This window comes from Malaclemys terrapin, chromosome 1 (assembly GCF_027887155.1).
Source record: "Malaclemys terrapin pileata isolate rMalTer1 chromosome 1, rMalTer1.hap1, whole genome shotgun sequence".
NCBI lineage: Eukaryota > Metazoa > Chordata > Testudines > Emydidae > Malaclemys > Malaclemys terrapin.
In genome coordinates, this window is record NC_071505.1 from 283,694,772 (window position 1) to 283,709,579 (window position 14,808).

Sequence of the window (14,808 nt, forward strand, 5' to 3'; positions counted from 1 at the left end):
TAGGCCAAAAAATCATCATATTTCCATAGGTTTACAAATATACATACATTTCCTTTCTTGCCTTCAGTTTTCCACAAAAATGAAAAGTAGATTTTCTAATTTTTTTTAATCCTAGAAATCCTATCCTATTGATATTAAAATATGAGTTGTGTGCTTCTATTTGTAGAACAAAAAACATTAATTATTTTTTTTATATAGTGCTTTTATCCAAAGCGCTTTACAATAGTTAGCTAAGGGTACAAACATCATTGGGAAAGATCATTAAGTGGTCTACCAAGACCCTCAGCAGTTTTCAATTGGTCCACACATACAAAAAAAAGTTTGAGTACCACTGGTTTATGGGGTTAAGAGGGATGAAATGGAAAAGTTATACCGGGGACAGGGATAGATGCAGGGTGGGACTGGAGTTAGTAAGAAAGAATTAATATGGTGTGGGAAAGGTTAGATGTACTGTACACTCATTGATGGCTTATATACTTTTTATGCGTGTATTTGCCACATGCTTTTTGCTAAGCCCATGTAGGCAATTCTGATGAAACACCAAATTCTCATTATGTGCTAAACTGGCCCTTTGATTCATGAGGTTTTCAAAACTCTGCCCATTGGAGGCTCAGGAACAGCAAGATTAACATTCAGTAGGAAATAAAGGAATGAAAAGGCTTCAGAAAGATCTTTAAAATGTCTCTTCTTTAATGTGGGCATGGTTTTCCTTGTTCTGCACACCAGGGGGTATGTTGGGGTCCCTACCTGGCAACCTCTGAGGGAGGTCACGCCTCCTCACTATAATTACTATTATGAATATCATTATTTTGTAATACTGTAACACCTAGGGGCTCTAGTCATGGACCGGGACCTCACTGTGCTAGGAATTATACAAACAGAACAAAAAAAATAGTTCCTACTCCCAAAGAAATTACAATTTAAGTATAAAACAAGAGAAAACAAATGGATTCAGACAGACAGGGAAACAGAATAAAACAATGAGACAATATTGTTCAGTATGTAGGCAGTGGTCTTTGCTATAGATTAAGTCCTCCAGGAAGTGTAGAGATGCTACATTTCCTATACACTTTTTGTGCAATCTTTGATTTCCCTTCTTGCTGGGGGTCAAACTAGAGAAGCCCAGGACAGAGCAGTCACAGGCTGCAGCTACACGAAAGAGTAGCCAGTTTTGTTACCTCATTGCTGTACATAGTTCATAATAAAGGGTTTATCCTGATATCAATTTGATCATCAATAAGATACTACATGGTACCAAGAGTGGCAGGTACAGCATGCTGGAAGACCCGTGAGAGAAGTAACGATGGAATGGCTGCTATAGAACCTGAGCAACTGCCCATAACTTACCCACCAAACCTGAAAATCAAGAGAAATGATGAATATGCCTGGAAAATGTTCAGACTGAAATTTAAGCTGTACATGAAAGCTATTGGGGCAAATAAACTGGAGGATGAGCAAAAGCTTGCTCTGCTCTTAACAGTGGCAGGCATAAAAGCCCTAGACGTGTACAATGCATTCCATGCAGATGGTAATGGGGAGGGAGAAGAAATCTTTGCAGAAATAATGAAAATGTTTCAGGATCATTTTCTGGTATATGTTCAGGATGAGTGAACAGGGGCAGTAAATGGGAGGTTTAAGAGGGAGTTTTCCAGATAACAGAGGAATGACTACATGACCCTGGGGGTGAGTATGTTGTCTCTTTGTTTGTTGTATGCCTGTTGATTGAGGTTTATAGAATGGTCTGTTTGGGGGGCTGTGTGCTGAGTCAACTGACCTGCTAGGCAAGGCTGAGAGCTTCCTAATGAAGCTCTAGCCTGCCACCTTTTCATCTGTCACTCCTCTAGGATACCTTGAAAAGAGGGCAGGGCTAACTCAGGTTGAATAAGGGTTTACAATGCCAGCTCATAAATGACCTGAGGAGTTAGCAAACAGGAGCAGCAAATGGGAGTTTTGAGAGCCAAATATAATATAATAATAATATATGGAGATATACCTATCTCATAGAACTTGAAGGGACCTTGAAAGGTCATCAAGTCCATCCCCCTGCCTTCACTAGCAGGACCAAGTACTGATGTTGCCCCAGACCCCTAAGTAGCCCCCTCAAGGATTGAATTCACAACCCTGAGTTTAGCAGGCCAATGCTCAAACCACTGAGCTATCCCTAATAAACAGTCTCTAAACTTAGGTGTATATATATACATATACACACACACACACACACACACACACACACACACACACTAATGTGGGGAGAAGTCCAGAAGCAGAGTGGGGGCTATCCAGTTTATTACACTGAATGCAGCACATATCTGGCTTATGGGGAGATAGCATACATGTGCATTCAGGGGAAGCAGCTCATGGCCTTCAGAGCCAGAGTACAGTCTTTTGAGACCAGAGTGGCTGAACTGGAGGAGCTAAGAGAGACAGAGAGGTACACAGTTATTAGAAATATAAATATTGGGTTTGTGATGGCCGGAGAACCTCATAGTAAATTGCTTGCTGAGTGCAAAGGTTGCAGATCTCTTGAGACATCTAGACAGACATATATACAGTGCTGGGAGGAGCTGATGCCCATGGTATATGCACATACTAATGACATAGTGAAAGGTAGGAGAAAGATCCTGGAGGCCAAATTTAAGTTACTAAAGTCTAGGAAATCCATGATAGCATTCTCTGAAATGCTTCCAGTTCCACATGCAGAGCCAGTTAGACAGGCAGAACTGCAGTGTCTCAATACATGGATGAGACGATGGCGTAGGCGAGGAGGGATTTAGGTTTACGAGGAACTGGGGAACCCTTTGGAAAAGGAGGAACATATACAAGAAGGATTGGATCCACCTAAACCAAAACAGAACCAGATTGCTGGCAAGTAAAACTAAAAGGGTCATAGAGGAGTTTTTAAACTAAGGGCTGGTGGAAAGCCAACAGATGTGAAGGAGAAAGAGGGTCCAGACAAGACACAGCACTTAGGGAAGGATTTATTAAAGGATATACTCTGTATCCTAATAAAGAGGAGAGGATAGAAGTTGATAAAGTACAGGTAGGAATTGAAGAGAAACAATCAGATAAAAGAGAGACCTGTTCAATTACATCACATGAAGGGAGACAAATTTAATATTGACAAATTTTATAAGTTCTTGTACAGAAATGCTAGAAGTCTAAACACTAAGATGGGTGAATTTGAATGCCTGGTATTAAATGAGGTATTGGTACAATAGGCATCACTGAAACTTGGTGAAATTATGATAATCAATGGGACACGGTTATACCAGGGAAGAATATATATAGGACTGATAGAGGTCATGCTGGTGGGGGTGTGGTATTATATGTGAAAGAAAATATAATGCCAAATATAGTTACAATCTGAAATGAAGCAAACAGTGCCGTGCTGTTTCTATCCATTCCTATGAATAGAAATTCCATGCTTGAATAATAAAAGTATAGCAGTAGGTATATATTATCAACCACCTGACCAGCATGGTACAGTGATTATAAAAAGCTCACAGAGATTAGAGAGGTTACAAAACCAGAAAACCCAATAACAATGGGGTATTTCAATTATCCCAATAGTGACCGGGAACTTGTCACCTCAGAATGGGATCCAGAGATAAAATTTCTAGACATCATTAATGACTGCTTCTTGGAACAGCTCGTTCTGGAACCCACAATGGGAGAGGCAATTTTTGATTTAGTCCTAAGCGAAACACAGGATCTGGTCCAAACGGTGAATACAGCTGAAAGATTCAGTAATAGCAACCATAATATAATTACATTTAACATTGTTGTAGAGGGGGAAATACCCACCACAGTATCATTTAACTTCAAAAAGGGGAACTACACAAAAATGAGGAGGCTAGTTAAATGGAAATTAAAAAGAACAATAAGAAGAGTGAAATGTCTGTAAGCTGCATGGAAACATTTTCAAACACCACAACAGAGGCTCAGATTGTATGTATAACCCCCCACCCTACATCCCCAAAAAGAAACAGTAAGAGAACCAAATAAATGCCATCATGTCTAAACAAGAAAGTAAAAGAGGTGGTTAGAGACAAAAAGACATCTTTTAAAAATTGGAAGGCAAATCCCACTGAGGAAAATAGAAAGGAAAATAAACTCTGACAATTCAAATGTAAAAGTATAATTAGTCAGGGCAAAAAATAATTTGAAGGGCAACTAGGATTTTTTTTTTTTTTAAGAACAACAGCAATTTTTTTAAAGTACATCAGAAGCAGGAAGCCTGGCAAACAAGAAGTGGGGCCACTGGATGATTAAAGTGCTAAAGGAACTCTCAAGGAAAACAAGGCAGTTGCAGAGAAGCTAAATATATTTGCATTGGTCTTCACTGCAGAGGAATTGAGAGATGTTCCCAGACCTGAGCCATTCTTTTTAGATGACCAATCTGAGAAACTGTTCCAGATTGACAGATGACTAAGTGGGGGATATGATAGCGATCTATAAAAGCATGAATGGTGTGGAGAAAGTGAATAAGGAAGTGTTATTAGCCCCTTCACATAATACAAACAAAAAGAAATACTTCTTCACACAACACACAGTCAACTTGTGGAAATCATTGCCAGGGGAGGTTGTGAAGGCCGATATAACTGGATTCAAAAAAGAATTAGTAAGTTCATGGAAAATTGGTCCATCAATGCCTATCAGCCAAGATAGTCAGGGACACAACTCCATGTTCTAAGTGTCCCTAAATCTCTAACTGCCAGAAGCTGGGATTGGATGACAAGGGGGATTACTTGATAATTGTCCTGTTCTGTTCATTCCGTCTGAAGCATCTGGCACCAGCCACTGTTGGAAGGCATAATATGGAACGAGATGGACCATTGGTCTGACCCAGTATTGCCATGGGAGAACACAGAACACAGCATGAAAAGGAAACAACAGAAGAGTTAGTCACAGACTTAAAACTAAAAAGTCAGTCCTGCAATTATAAAATATTAAAAGACTTTATCATTAAAGATCAGATTGTCCCAGGATGTAACAATAAATAACTATGTGAACGATTACTAACTGAGATGGTTTTGATGCTAGAAAGGGTAATATTTATATGCCAATCAGCAGAGCAAACAGAAATACAAATAAAAATCCTAGAGAAAGGCACAGAATGTTGCCCCTGAATACCATAGGTAAACCACCACAGAAAAAGTAGAAATTAAATTGGACAGGGACAGAAAAAATGGAAAGCAGGAATCAATGCCAGTGATCTGGCAACTAGCATGAGGATAGGAAATGCTCAGTATTCAGTCAAATATGTAGAAACTATAACCCTAACCCTAAGCCCAACCATTATGTGAAAATGGAGTCCTTAGCTAAAGAAGAAGAGTTGTTTTTAAGCACAGTAACTGAAGACTCAAAATATTAGCTAATTAAAATGAGCACAAATGGCAAGTATCTGACATACAAGATAGATACTGGTGCAGAAGTAAATGTATTACAGAAACTGAAATAGAGAGATGTAAGAAGCACATAAAATTTGGCAAGTCAAAATTATCTGTGAAAACCTATAATGGAAAAAAAATTCTAATGTTGGAAGAGTATACACTGACAAATAAACAAAGGGAAAATGATAAAATAATAGTTTGTGGTGGTAGAGAGAGACAAGCAACTAATCTTGGGCCTACATACGTGTCAGGTGCTTAGTGTCATTAAGAGGATGTATGCCACAGAGACACAGAAAGATGACATAGAATCAGATGTGAAAGTATTAATAGCACCATGGGAAGATGTATTCACAGGAAATGGGTGCTTCACAGTAACATACAAGATACAGTTAAGATACAGTTAAGTAAAGAAGCAGAACCCGTGGTACATGCTACACAGAAAGTTCCACAAGCCTTAAGAAGGAGACTAGAAGAAGACCTACAAAACATGATAGCAAATGGTATCATTCAGAGAATAGAAGAACCAACAGATTGGGTTCACCCATTAGTAATTGTAGAGAAAAAAGGAGGGGGAATGTAACAGTATATGAACCCTAAGAACCAGAATAAAAACATAAAAAGAGAACACTTTCACTTGTCCACAAGAAGTGAACTATTGTCTGTGAAGGCAAGAGCCAAATTCTTCCGCAAATTAGATGGATCAGCAAGACTTTGACAGATCCCCTTGAAGACTGAGAGCTCTAAGAGTTCACTTTCAAGATACCATTTGGCAGATACTGCTTCCTAAGACTGCTTTTCTGAATATGTTTGGCTTCAGAAGTATTTCATTGTATAATGAGCCAGATGCTAGATGGTCTAGAAGGCATGAAAGTGTACATTGATGACATAATAATTTGATAATTATGTCCATAATAATGTTTGGAACTATTTGTGGTCATTAAATCAGCTGTGGAGGGCCTGTAAAGGGCCCTGAAAGGGAAGAATGGAGGGATTCTGGACATGAGAGACCATTCAGTAGGTGGCAGCCCTGCTACCGATAGATAAGAAAGAGTGTATTTTATATGGTGGTAGGCAAAAAGATTTAGAGAGATCCTGGATGTGAGGACATAGAGAGAGGTCCAAGTTGAAGATGATACCTGAATTATGGTCCCAAGTGACAGGCAAGATGGTGGTGTTGCCCACTGTGATTAAGAAAGGAGGTGAGTGGGAGATCTTGAGGGGAAATATTGAGCACTCTCTTTTAGCCATATTGAGCTTGATCTGATGACTAGGCATTCACAAGATTGCAGAGAGAGACCAATATTTTAGTTTGGGCAGAAGGAGACAGGGGATGGATCTGTGAGTCATCAGCCTAGAGATGGTAGTTGAATTTGTGTTTGTGGATGAGATTACACTCATGTATTCCCTACTCATAATAAACATGTCAAATGTTTTATTATAGTTTATTATTTATATTCTGGTAGTGCCTAGAAGCCCCAGGCATGGACCAAGACCCCAGGGCATATGTATTGGTAATACCCACCTAATAAATTGTGGAATCCTGTGATAACTGGTATGCATTTATTTTGCATCATTGATTATACACTGCCCACTAATCCCTCTCAGCTAGGATGGCTTCTGGCATTTTAAACTGAGCAGTTATCTGGCTCGTAGGATTGGTAATGAGAGGTTTTCAGTTCTAGGGCATCAGTTCAATGTACAGCCTAAATGAAGATGTGTTGAAGGCATCAATCCCATTCTAGGCAGGTGTCCACATCACCACCATCCTAACTAGCATTTATTGGCACCCTGCTTGACAATCTCTGATGAAAGGTTAAGGACTGCCTAGAAGTAGCTTTATTCTCGCTATACTAATGATGGGCCCTGTGAGCCATATTTGAGCCATGATGGTAGAACAGTGTGAGAGCAATTGTTTACGCTGTACCTGTTTTGGAGATGGAGGGCTTTGGTATCCAAGGCTGCCAAGCCTGCACATTTCATGATGGCTAAACTGAATGTTTTATTTTTAACTCTAGGCTTTTACACATAACCTATTATCACACTGTCCTTTTCCTGTACATAATCTTCATTCTTTCCACTGTTTTATTCCCTTTGATAACAGCATTTCAATATAGTTTACATTTTGATTGCATGAAAAATGGAGATACTTCTTTCTTTATTCAGCTTTCATGAATGTAAGGTGATACACGTTCTTGTGGACAACACTGTCATCAGCAATATCAGTTACAGAAATAAAGGTAGCAAATGCCTAAAGATATTGTTTTTCCACAAAGAAAATCTTTTGGCTGAGTAGCTTTGCTGGTGAAACTGTGAGTTGGTAGCCAGGGGCCCTGGGATTAATTCCTTTTAAGTAATCTCTATTTCATTCTTATAGGTCTTATCTGAGTAGTGCAGCTTGCTGACTCCATAGAGTGCTGTCACCTATAAAAAAAAGTGTCAGTTAAAAAAGCATTTTAATTATTTATTTTGGTTACTTACACAATATCAAATACTTTCCTTTAGACAATGGTGATTCTATCACCTATGCATGATCAAAGATCACAACAACTGTTCTATTTCTATAACTCAGTCATATGGAAAATATTTATTTTCTTGTATTTGCAATCAAGAATATTAGGGCTTGTTTTTAAAAATTTAAAAAGAAAATATCAATATTTTTAGTTAAGAGAGATAATTATCTGCACAAGTATATATTTACTGGCAAGTAAGGATTCCTGTGTGTGAGGGCCTACTTCCACCATCTTTATTCATATCAAGGAATATCTTGCTGTGTAAGTAAATTTGCTGTTGAGTAGAGTATTTCTCAGTGTGAATAAGGGAGCAGATTCAGGCCCTTTGAAAAAATGCTTTGGGAACCTTCCAGGTGAAAGGTGGTATATAAATGTAAATTACTGTTATTCAGGGTCAGATCTGAATTCCCTTACTCATGATGGGTAGCACCTTAATTCAGAAGTAGCCCCATTGAGTGAAATCATGATCCCGCTGATGTCAGTGGCAATCCCATTGATTTCAATGAGACAGTCCATTGAGCAAGGCGCTAACCCAATGTGAGAACCTGTTGTGATAAAAACAAACAAAAAATGTTTATTCATAAGTGCAAAAATACATATTCTCAGAGCAAGAGCTACAAGAAGCTACTACCTTATATAACAGTATATTTAGGAAGAACAAAAAACATTAACTTACAAAAATTGTGGCATGCTAGACCTTGGGGGTGGAAGAATGGGGGATTACTACATCACCACTATGGTCAGAAAACTGCATACTGATCACTCCACAGGATGGAGCCTTTCCTAGTATAAGGACCTTGTAAATTTGTGTTACTCATCTAATTGTAAGACTGTCTGAGTCAGATCAGTAACATGAATTAGTGGGAGAGACCACCGGATTTCACAGTAACTCTCACAAGGTTTGTCTAATTATCATAAGAACTATAGAATATAAAACACATTGTGCTTATGCTTCTAGGTACATAGAACATTTTGAGTCTCTCCCCACCTTCTATGTGCTTTGGGCCATTCTAATAATTTTACTAACTTTTTTCTAAAGCCATAATACAGTACAGATGTATTTGTAGAGTTGTTATTATTATTGGCTATTTGTAAAATAGTGGTCATAGTCAAGACCCCATTGTGCACTTTACCAACACAGAGTGTGAGATGTTCTCTGTCCCCCAGAATGTTTTCATTCTAAATTGACAATCACCCCCGGAAGCTGGTGCCGCAGGCCCCCCGGGGCTTCCCTCTCTCCCCCTCCCCCCGACAGCAGCCAAACCGGCAGTGGGCCCCCTGGGGCTTCCCCCCGGTGGCGGCCGGATCGGCAGCGGGCCCCCCAAGGCTTCCCTCCCTCCCAGTGGCAGTCGGAGCAGCAGAGGGCCCCCCCAAGACATCCCCCAGGACTCCCCCCCCAGGTCGTGACAGGAGGGGCAACAGGCCCCCCACAGCTGGTGCCGTGGGCCCTGGGACTCCCCCCCGCAACTTGTACCATGGGCTTTCCCCTCCACGGTGCTCCCCCCTCACAGCGCCCCTCCCCCCTAAGATTCAATCAGGGGTATTTATGGTATAAGTCATGGACAGGTCACAGGCCCATGATTTTTTGTTTCTTCCCCCTGACCTGTCCATGACTTTTACTAAAAATACCCATGATTAAATCATATCCTTAATTATTATCAACCTCCACCCACCCCCTCAACAAGTGCTATAGCAAAACTGCAACACTGTTGCTGATCCAAGAGCTTCAACCTGCATATCCCATCCCAGAGAACTAGCTGCTTCCCCAGACAAAATGTAAAAGAAACACCCATATCCTGCAAAAAGTAGAAACAAAACCCTCTTTCAAGAGGTTTGAATCTCCAATGTCCCTACACAACTTAAGTTGCAGCCTGTTGTAAGACCATGCCATCTCAGCTATGAAATAACACATTTTAAGGGCAATTGAACAGCCTGAGAAATTCCCTAGTGGATAAACAGCACCAAATTATGTAGAACAGGTGTTTCTTATAATGATGCTACCCTGGGGAAATGCCATGCTCAATAGGCTTCAAAATCACATTGTTTTCTGTTTGCATGTAGATGTGAATGGGAAAGGGGTGAAGTGTCTGTATGTTTGAGCAGAGGGAAATGTGTCATATGTGCGTATGTGCGTAGTGTGAAGTGTGTGTGTTTGTGCATAGGCTTGCAGAGTTTTGCTGGACAGCTCTTGTGGAAAAATCCTTTCCTTACATCATCGCTGCTCTTTATATGGATTTTTTTTCTGCATTACAATATACATAAAGTAAAAATGTGTATGCTACAAAAATAATTTGGAGAGCATTTGACAGCTATGCAAAAGATGTGGTAAATGTAGTGATACTAAGGAGATGGGAGCAATTATCAAAAAAGCCTTGGTGGACAAATAGCTTCCTGGTTTTAAAGAGAGACTATGAGGTGATACAAGAAGGGTGGTGAATTGTACTGATCACTTGCTGACAATCTACCTTGCAGACCATTGAAACATTGGGCATGTGTACACTGAATCTGGGGACTGAGTCTTCCAGTCCAGATCCATAGACTTGCGGTAGAGGGGCCATGCGAGTGCTCTAAAAATAGCTGTGTAGACAGTGCTTTGAAGCTGCAGTTGGGCTGGAGCCTAGACTCTCATACCCTCCTCCTCTGCCCCCACCCTCACACTTCAGAGCCCAAGCCACAATGTCTACACAGCTATTTTTAGAGTACTAGCACGAGCCCCACTACCATGAGTCTGTGGACTTGGGCTGGGGGTCTTGCTCCCTGATGCACTGTAGATATGTCCAAAGCGTGTCCAAACTTGCTGCTGTTGAAGTCAGTGAGAATGTTTTATTGCAGACCAGTCAAAAGAACGACTATTAAAAGTAACAGATTATTTTCACAGTATGAGTACAAGACATAGAATGTCTTTGAAAGAGAAAAAGACAGTTTCCACCAGTTCAAAAAAAAAGTTCCTTCAAACTCTAAAGCCCCAAGATAATAAATTACAAGCCATAAACACCAACCAATTAGAATGATCATCTAGTTATAGTTGTTGAAAAATTCAGGAATAAAACAAGTAGAATTTCTGAACATGGCTGTAGGCTACTTCTTCATAGCAGTTAGACTGGTAATGGACAATTTATTGGACCAGCGCTGTAGGTGTTCCTCACTCTGCACTCCCATTAAGTGCTTGTTGCTAATCAACCACAAATTCATTTTAAAAATGTCCTGGACTATAAAATAAAGCAGTCCTAATCGCACTGATCATGCAGAAAATAATGTTTCATTTGCTGACCATTTTAATCTTGTACACTATTCAAATAATCACTGTGGGTCCAATCCTTCTCCCTTTGATTTTCATGCCTCTCCACTTCTATCCTCTCCCCACTGTTCTTTTCTGGAAGCAGAAACACTGTCAGAGAGGCTAATCTTGAAGTTATTCCAACCCACATGGTCCCTGAAAGTGTATCTTGAGATAGCTCATTCTCATAAGTTTTTCATTCCGGTTCCCAGACCATAGTGGATTGGGTATGAACGTACTAAAATTCAAATTGTTTGATGTTTTCCAAACCTCAGAGTCTTCTGTGGTTTGCTCAGCAATATTACATCTGGGATTTTCAAAAGCACTCATGTTGATTGAACTCTGATCTCACTGAATTCAATGGAAGTTTTACCAATGACTTAACTATGGGCAAAGGTAGGCCAAAGCTGAGCTTTATTGAAAAATCCCACCTATATCTTTTCCTCCATGCTTTCCAAGACTTTTGCTATTGTAACTCAAGTCCACTAGATTGTTAAGTCTCCCCAAACTACTCCTTGACTGAATAAAGAATAAGCAAGTAGAACATTTTTGCAAACATTTCTTTAATTTTTTTGTTAATTTTTTTTCAGATAATGTTGACTAGTCTATAAACTGGTTGAAGACCACCATAAATAAATAAATAAATAATGTGAAAATATTTTTTAAGTGTTTACAAAAACTTTTTCTCACCATTTTGAAAATTTTTGACGAGCTGTATTTGCAAGCTATTTTTCTGATGGGTAAAAGGCTACCTATAAAGACAGAGGAAACAAACAAACTTTCATTTAGTCTGGCACCCATTTATTAATTGTGTGTAATGCAGGAGTTTAATACATACGTGTTTTCAGTATTCTGTATTGCATGCAGGATCCAAAGTATAACTAACTTTTACTGATGGAAACTAAATTTTAATCATTTTGTAATTTTCACAATGTCATATTGATTTGGATGTACTTGAATATTGTCAGTGGGTAGTTTACTTGTGTGGGCTCATCATTGCACAAGAAGAAGGATGGCTGCAGGGCCGGCTCCAGGCACCAGCTCAGCAAGCAGATGCTTGGGGCGGCCAAGGGGAAGGGGCGGCACGTCGGACTCTTCGGCAGCAATTCGGCGGAGGGTTCGTTGGTCCCTCTTGGAGGGAAGGACCTGCCGCCAAATTGCCGCCGAAGAAGAAAGCGGCGTGGTGGAGCTGCCACCGATTGCGATCGCGGCTTTCTTTTTTTTTTCTTTTTTTTTTTTTCTGCCACTTGGGGCGGCAAAAACCCTGGAGCCAGCTGTGGATGGCTGAATGTCTGTCACTGAACTGGGACTTAGGACTACTCAATTCAATTCCTACCTCTTCTTCCACAGACTTCCCAAGCCATTTCACCTATAGTACTCAGTTTTCTTCTCCCCAAAATAGACCATTGTCTCACAGGGGTGTTCTGAGCATAAACTCAATAATGTGAGGCAATAAAAGGGATGATGGGGGCTATAGGAGAAGATAGACTTATATGTGTTCTTCTATTTTCTTTGCCTTCTATTTAGCCACTCTCCACTTCCTTTCAGTAATTTATCTTGAAATACAGGTACGGTATGATAAAATGTAGTTATTGGCTAATTTAAGCTACCATTACAATACCTATACTACTTGGCAACCTGTATATTGCACAATGTATTAGTTTGATTGTAAAAGAGAACATATATAAACATTTGGCTATATCTAGCATCAGTCATATGCTGAAATTGTCAGTATTGCTAGCTGATTTACCGTCCTGTGCCCCATCTTTTACAACTTCTGTTTGGAGGTGGATAATTCCACTGTCATTTTAGTAGCTCAGCAATAACTTGCATTCTGGTTTTTAGACATCAATGCACTGACAAATCATTCATCACTATCTATCATTTGTACTCATAGATTTCCCACTACATAGTATCTGAATGCCTCACAATCTTTATGTTTTTTTTATCCTCACAACACTTCTGTGAGGTAGGGAAGTGCTATTATCCCCATTTAGCATGTCTATAGTAGAGAAGGAATTGAATGCAGGTCATTTATAACCAAGGCCATTTCTAGTCCGGGCTAGTGCATGAACCACTGGATTATCTTTCCCCTCCCTCTGGAGCATCCTCCCTCATTTATTTACAGAGGGATGAATGGAGAAAAACAACAGGGGAAAAGAGAAGGGGAGTGGTAAAACAGAGTTACATCCAACACAAGGACCCATAGGCCCAATGGTACCACAATATAAGGGATAGGCACTGAGCACTGTGTCTAGATCCAGAGTTCAGGAATCTTGGGCTGAGTTCCAGTCCAGTAGTGAGTCTTGGGTGCTTCTGGTCATCTTTGGTGCCAGTAAACCTTCCCCAACAAACCTCTCCGATGACCTCTTCTGCCACTCTCTGCAAACCCACACAGAGCGACAACATCCCCACTTAGCTAGCTACAGCCACCCTCCCTATTCCCAATGCAAACTCACAAGTGCCACTACTCATGGCCCCATACAGCTCTAGTCAACAGGGATACTGGGTCCAGCTGTGGTTTGTCCTTCTCAGGTGATTCCTCCCTGTCACAGTGCTCCTCCTGGCTCCTGTCCTGGGGTGTCCCCGGTCGGCTGCCTGGTCCCTCCCAGGCTTTGTGCTGGTTCTCGGCTGCTTCACTATGTGAGGGCCTGCTCGCTGTAGCCCTCTTGTCTGGAGCTACTGACACACACACCCTGCCAGTCTCCCTCTCTCCATCCCCCTCTCAAACAACCAGCCCTTCCTCTCCCTGGAACCATCAGCACTTCCTCAGCCTCAGGACAAGGTTTTAAAGGGGCCATGCTCTCTAAACCACAAGGCAGTTACATATTCCTCTCTAATATATTCTATCATGAGAGAGAGAGAGAGTATATTAAACAAAAAATACATCTATGAAAACATACAGAAACATTACTTTGCATTGGATAGCAAAAACTACCACTGGACAGGCAGCAGGACAATTAACTTGTGTCTTTCTCTTCTTAATTGTTGTAAAATGGCATTCATGGTAGTGTATCCTAGTTGTGGTGACTTGCTGACTCTATGGTATCTAGAGTGGAAATTATTGCTACTCTCCTAAGATGAGAGTGAAATTGTTCCCCTCAAAATGGAAGTTGTAGAACATGGGACATCAGATACTAAATCATCTAGCAACACTGAAAATTTCAGGCATATGATTGATGCCAGATTTCTGTTGGGGATCAAAATCCATCAATCAATGTAGCTATTGTCATCAATCACATCTCTGTAATGTTCTGTATTTCTACGACTTACCAGTGTTCAACAGTCCCAGTGGCAACAAGAAGTAAAAAATAAGTAAGAGGCTTGTGATTCCTTAAATGGTGATCCTGCAAACCTTTCTAGTATTACAACAACTGTGGAAAGCAAAGTGGGGAAGAATGAGAAGAAGTCAAACGATGTGATTATGTTTTAATCACGGTTATTCCCAGGCCAGCATGGACACAGAAGGCAAGGAAGCATGCAAGGAGCCATCCCTGCTTTGTATACTTCCATAGTGGCCAGGCATAATATGGTCCTAATAATAAACCCTGAGCCCAAGGACTATGCAGTGCTAGTACAGCTGTTAGGTGGGCAGGAAAGGACATAGCTATGCACAGATGGAAACAGA